The sequence below is a fragment of the Apium graveolens genome, chromosome 11 (assembly GCF_009905375.1).
Source record: "Apium graveolens cultivar Ventura chromosome 11, ASM990537v1, whole genome shotgun sequence".
Classification (NCBI taxonomy): domain Eukaryota; kingdom Viridiplantae; phylum Streptophyta; class Magnoliopsida; order Apiales; family Apiaceae; genus Apium; species Apium graveolens.
Window position 1 is genome coordinate 75,579,713 of NC_133657.1, and position 6,836 is coordinate 75,586,548.

Below are 6,836 nucleotides of genomic sequence, written 5' to 3' on the forward strand. Positions count from 1 at the left end.
AAGCCTTGTAGAAACATCCGTTGAAAGTATTTCCATAGCAGTTGACTCAAATTTCACTTATGCAAAATTACAAAGCATCTAATATATACAATTAGCCAACCTATTTTGCATATCATCCTTGTAGTCAACATGAGTTAGAATATTCTACAACGTCTAATTCTCTAAGACATTACAGTACACATGAATGTGCTACAAAAACTTATTTGAACATAAGCTACTCTTTCAATGGATGACAGGATAAGATTATCCGTTGAAAGCTACAAATACACTTAATTAAATCTACTAAGGTGTTTTGATAAGATATCATCAAGTCTACAACATATTACTAACAAGGTCATAATTGTTTGCATGATCAACTTGATACGGGACATGTTGATATTTGGCAAGTTATAATGTTTTTCTACGCATGAGCATGGGTTGAATAACTTTAGGTGGATAAATTTACCTATCTTTAAGTGCTTGCTTGCTAGAAAAAATGTAAAAGGATATTATGATATTTTCTCTTTTGTATTCTATTTAACCGGCTTTGCAGAAATGACAAAGCGCCTAGAAAAATATTTGCACATTCAGCTGCGCATGCGAATCTATATAATAACGGGTTCATTGAAATTAAGATGTGATTCATAGGTTCAGTGGCACTCCCAGTTATCTAACAGGTTTCGGTGAAGCTAACTTGAGCTTAACAGGTTCAATAACATATACTAATGGATGCGGGTTCATTCACCTTCATACTTGATGTGTAAAATATATTTGTTGCTAACACCTCGCAGGTCCCCTGGTCCATGGTTATTAATATGGAGATAATAGCTCCCAGTTTCACCTCTATTCATATGTATCTTGCAGCTTCAAGTTTTTAGGTTTATTGATGCTTAGTTTAAACTAAAGCTGACATTTTCAGTTAACGACTTATATTAGGCCTCAATGATACTATAGAAGGGGGTTGAATATAGTATCTACAATCAATTCGATTATAAATACAAGTATATAACAGAAAACAAGTTTATTCAATATATCAAACTCTGTTACAGTAGGTTTAATCTACTCTCTCAGTGATGTTTGATATCAATAAGAGTTGCTAGGGTTACAATGAATAATATTCTCGTGAATGATAACATATATAGTGTAAACCCTAATCTGTGTTTATATACTACACAGTTACAAGATATCTCCTAATTGATATGATATGTTCTATTTCCTAAAATACATCAATCAGAGATTATCTATTGTAGTCCTTTAGCTGTACAACTCTCCAAGCATATCTTCTTTTGTTTAATCCAGATCCTCTCCTGTAAATTAGCCACTTTTCATCCCTAAAGTGTATCCGCACTTAAGTTCTGATGTAAGTACTGATGGCTTAAGTTCTGATAACTTCCTATCTTTAGTAAGTTCTGATTTCCAATTAAGTTCTGATAGTAAGTTCTAAAACTAAACAAATCAGATTAGACATGACATCATAAATATATCTAACAATCTCCCCCAACTTGTAAATTATAAAAATATACAAGTTTATAGATTTGATGATGTCAAAAACATTTAAGTACAAATGCAATGAGAGTTTATATGCACAACTAAATACAACTTACAGTCCATGCAGCTTTCACCAAATTCACTGAATCAGCCTGAATCCATAATGATTCCTTATAAAGTCTGATACCAGCTTGGTCTCTGCATTTCTTTTAACTTCAAGTAACTGAGCTTTGACTTGCTGCAGTTCTTCATCTTCAATATCACCAATCTGATATATGGCAGCTCTGAGTGCAGAAATTGAATTTCTTTCAAGTCCATCACCCAGTCTGATTACCCTTGGATGTGTAGAATCTTTATTATAGCACAAGCATCTTCCTTTCAGAATTACTTCTACCTTAGTAGAATTCTTCCTCATAGGAATTTCTCTTTCATCATTCTCAGTCATCATTGGAGTATACTCTGTCATTCTTGCACCAGAAATTCTGAGTAAATCTCTTATTGTCTTCAAAATATATTCTGACCATTTCCTAGTAACATCAGAATTTACCTCCAGTAGATAATGAATATATTGGAGCTCTTTGACAGATTTCTTCAGCACATCAGATTCAGACAATCTATAAGTTCTGCCATTAATCAGAAATAGGATCAATTTCTCTTTTTCTTCACAATAATCATGAGTATCCATCACTACTTGAGAAGAAAACACTTTGTCAAGCTCCTTCTGTGTGATCTCTTCAAATGGCTTGTCAGTCAATGTGAATGGATCTCTAATATCAACTTCTATCCCAGTTTGGAATTTCTCTCTGTCAGAACCTAATCCAGAAGTGTCTCTAGCTTGCTTGGCTTTTACCCCAAATGCTGCAAGTTGATTCAACAACTGATTTGTCTTAGGCTGAACTGGAATAGACTTGTTCCATAGCAGCTTCTTCTTGTCTTCTAATGTTAAGCTGTCTATGTCAACTTGAGCAGTGTCAGAGGTTGATGTCTTGATGAATTGGTCAAGATTTGTAGTTTCATCTGTAGCTTGCTGTTCCGAAATATCTTCAGAATTTATTAAGTTCTGAACTTCTTTACTCTGAACAACTTGAGCTATGTCGGAGGTTGTCTTAGATTCTTCTGTCATCCTCTTTCTCTTTAGAGTTTGAACTGTTTCATCTTCAGCAGCAGCATCATCAAATACTTGAACCATCTTGCACACAGGATCCATCAGAATTTGAGGAATCTTCATCTTCTATTTTTTGACTGTCTCCCCAACTTTTCCTTTTCCCTTATCTTTGGGATCAGTAGTAGTTTGAGATCTAGTCCTTGATCTAGGAATCTCTGTGGCAGATCTTTCTCTTATCACAATCCCCTTTTCTTTTGGCCTTGGTGGCTTTTTAGCATCAGAAGCTTTTGACTTGGGTTTGCTCTTCTCAGCAGCAAATTTAGCTTCTTCTTCTCTTAATTCCTCTAAATCCACTCCTGGATTATCCTTAAGGAATAGTCTCTTGGCCAATTCTTCATCAACAGATTGAATTTTGGTATCTTTGTAGAATAATGTTGTTTTCTTTCCTTTGAATTTCAAAGTCTGCAAAAACTTCTGTGACTCTTGGCTTCCATCTTGGACTATCACATCAGAAGTAGTTGTCAGAACTTGATCATCAGTATTTGAAGTATCAACATTTATGATCACCAAAGGAACATCCTGATCTGTTGGCTTCTTTCCTTCCTTATTTCTCCTTTGCATAGCAGATCTATCAGAGTGCTTGCTACCAGACATTCTCTGATCAGAATATGTCTGTTGAGTGGGAATTCTGCTCAGCTGCTTCCCTTGACTTTGACCTCTACTCTTTTCAGAGTTTCCCTGGTCATCTCCATGATCATCCTTTTTCTTCAGTGTTTGGCTTGGTGAGCCTTTGGACTTAACTACCTTCTCCCCCTTTTTGGCATCATCTGTAAGTAGTAGAGAAAGAAGGAGTTCCAGTGAAGATTAGATCTCATTTAACTGAGTCTGTTGAGCAGCTTGATTTTGTAATACCTCATCAAGTTGGGCCTGCTGCTTGGTTTGAACAAGCTCAATAGCATCCACTTTTTCTTGTATTGGTCTGATAAACCTCTTCTTGTCTAGTTTATGCATCATGTCTAGCTTATCAGCTGTTTCCTGAAGTTTATCAACCTTTGCATGAGTCTTGGAGTGTTGACCTTGTAGAGTTCTTGTACTGAGAGCAGTGACCTTTAGTTGATGCTTGAAGTCAAAACTTGTCAGCAACTCATCAGCTTTTGAGACATGTTCTGTCAGAACATGTGGGCTGGGAATAAAATCAGTATCATTCCATTTATGTATCCATTCAGCCCCTCTAAAGGTTTCCTCCCATGGAACTGGAGCATCCTCTTCCTCAAACTGGAATAATGCCTCATTTCCTGTAGGCACTGGATTGTTTACTAGAGCTGACTCTCCAGAACTTGCTAAAATCTCCTAATCTTCAGATAACACCAAGGTGTGTGTGGCTGTAGGAGACTCTGAATCAGCTTTGTCTAAATTTTGATCTTCAGTTCCAAGATCAAAAATTGGTGTTGTTGGTATCTCAGCCTGTAAAATTGGAGAAGTAACAGGAGTTGGCTATTTTGTAGTTGGAGCTTCCAGATATAGAACAGTAGGTATATTCCAATTATGAATATCTATTTCAGGACTTGTCTCTTGTTCTTGAACATCATCTATAGCTTTGATTGGAGAGGGAGGTGGAGAAATTACAGATTCTTGTACAGATTCTGATCTGTGGACTTCAGGAATTTCAGATTCCTAAATCAGAACTTCTTCAGCTGCTGGCAGGACTTCAATCACAATAGGTTCTGATGAGATCAGAGATTCCTGATCCCCTTCCTCAGCATCTTCAGCATCCTCAGATTGAGTTTGTGCAATATGCACACCTGCTCTCACCTTCCTCGATTTTGATTTTCTAGATGGAGTGTAATATTTGAGATATATCATGTAATTATTTTTGCTAATGAATAAATATTATGCATATTCAGTAACTATTCTGTGAATTATTTGTTAAGTGGTATATGTGTTTGGATATTTAAAAATAATATAAATTGAGTATTATAATTTTTATATGTCCAAAATAAAATATAGATAATTTTCATATCTTCTTATTTATTTTTATGTTGATTTATGATTTTATAGGAAATTTATGGATTCTATAAATTCTTTTTCCGGGTAATTATAAACTATTTTATATAATCGGGAACCAGCCGACTTCACCCGTTTTTATGTTTTTATAACCCGAAACTCTTCCGAGAATTCCTTCCTAACCTAATTGCAATATTCCGAACATTTTCCAAGTTTCGACTTTTTCGATCCGGTGTACGGTTTATCCTATGCGGGTCCCGACGTAATATTTTTGATACAAAATTCATTTCGGTAAATCAATAAAACTCGTATTTTCGATAAACGGGATCTTTTTATTAAACTATTATAATTATCACCTTGTAATACGTGTAACCAGGCGTTGAGACCAAGACCGCAGTACAAATTGTACAGATTTGGATAATTATCCCGAAAACCGGTACCGTTTGGATCTGTTTTTCTAAATAAACGTACTATTTTATATCCGAAATGATCCAACGGGATACTAATTTTCCGTAATTATAAATAGCATTTACCGTATTTTATTTCATACCGAAAATCATTTGTAAACACTATTTACAGAATTTTCCAGATAAAATACTTATATTCATATAAACTTTCTGTGAATCAAACCAACAAATCAAGGTGTTATTGATCTTTGTTTGGAAAGCTCGAGTAACCAAAACGAAGGGTTTAAGGAGTACTATCAGATTATCAAAGTTTTAGAACTGCAGAATCAAAGGTTGATTTTATATATTTTTATTTATTTTGAATTATTTTGATTAAATTTATGAATTTTTGTTCGGGTGATTGTTTAAATGATTGGATGATTGTATGTTGTAGAGCTTGTCATCCTGATGATTTTGATATGTTATATGACTGATTTGGAGTTCAATAACATGTTCAAAATTGAGTTTAATTTTCGAATTTTAAAATTAGGGTTTAGGATTCCCATTTATAAATTATTTAAAAATGATATTTTCAACTTATTTTAATTATAAAAATTTGTTTTTAATTATTAAAAATTCCAAAAATTATTATTTTAATTCCAAAAATTATTTTTAATTCAAAAATAAATCTGAATTAATTAGTTAATTAATTTTAGTTAATAATTAATTAGCTAATTGGTCAATTAATTTGAAAATTAATTAATTAATTTAATTAATTAATTATTAATTGATTTAATTAATTATTTAATTAGATTTAATTAGTTATTATTGATTTAAAAATTCCGAAAAATAGTTTCGAGCTTTAAAATATTATTTTAAATTATTTTCAAGTCTCGATAATTATTATAAAATTATTTTGAAGCCAGATTTGGCCAACCGAACTTTGTTTATTGCTTCAAAATTCATCCAACGATCCGTTTTGACTCCGAAAAATGTTTTAAAAATCATATTAAATACCCGGAAGACTGTTTATGACCCGAGACTTCCTTATAAATGAAAGTTCATTGATTGTTTGACGTATTATATGTTATATGTGACTTGTTTGTTTGACTGTCGGACTATGTGATCAGTGTTTACTTGTTTTTTGTATAACTTTCAATCCGTTAGTCGGATTTGGGTGAAACGAAGGGTAGATAGAAGTGTATACTGAATAGAATCATATGAGTTGAGTATTGATAGATACTTATGATATGTGAGCAGAAGAGGCAAGGCGTAGGAAAGGGAAGCAAGTAGTCGAGGAATAGGAGATTGTGATTGGAAGTTAGTGAAGTATAGCAAGCTATTATCAGGCAAGTGTTCTCAACCTTCTCAAGATATATTGTAGATAATTGATAGCCTTGTTTTATGATGCAAGTGCTTTGAAGCACTGAACCCTAAACCTTGATTCCAACTATTGATCTTTGAAATGTAAACCTTATTCTTTCCGAACCATTGATTGTTGATTACCCAAATACGAACCACAGAGATATGATACTACTCCACAAATACATACAAACTAAATACCGAACACTGAATCAAGATTACTTACATATTCAAACCATTGTACCTTATGCTTTGAAAGACCAAATCCTTATAACCTTGAAACTTTGATTCCTTTGTTATCCAATTCTTTCATTACCTGACAGCCATTTTTTGAAATTGCCATATTGTTCCTTTATGAAGATTGAAACCATCTCATTATTGGACATCCAATGTTGCTTATAATTATGTTTATTGCTTTATATTATTTATTCTGTTATTTTGATAGAATTAGATTATTTTATAAAATTATGGACCAGATTCGTGGCCAGACCATATTGGTGGTCAAGTTAGGC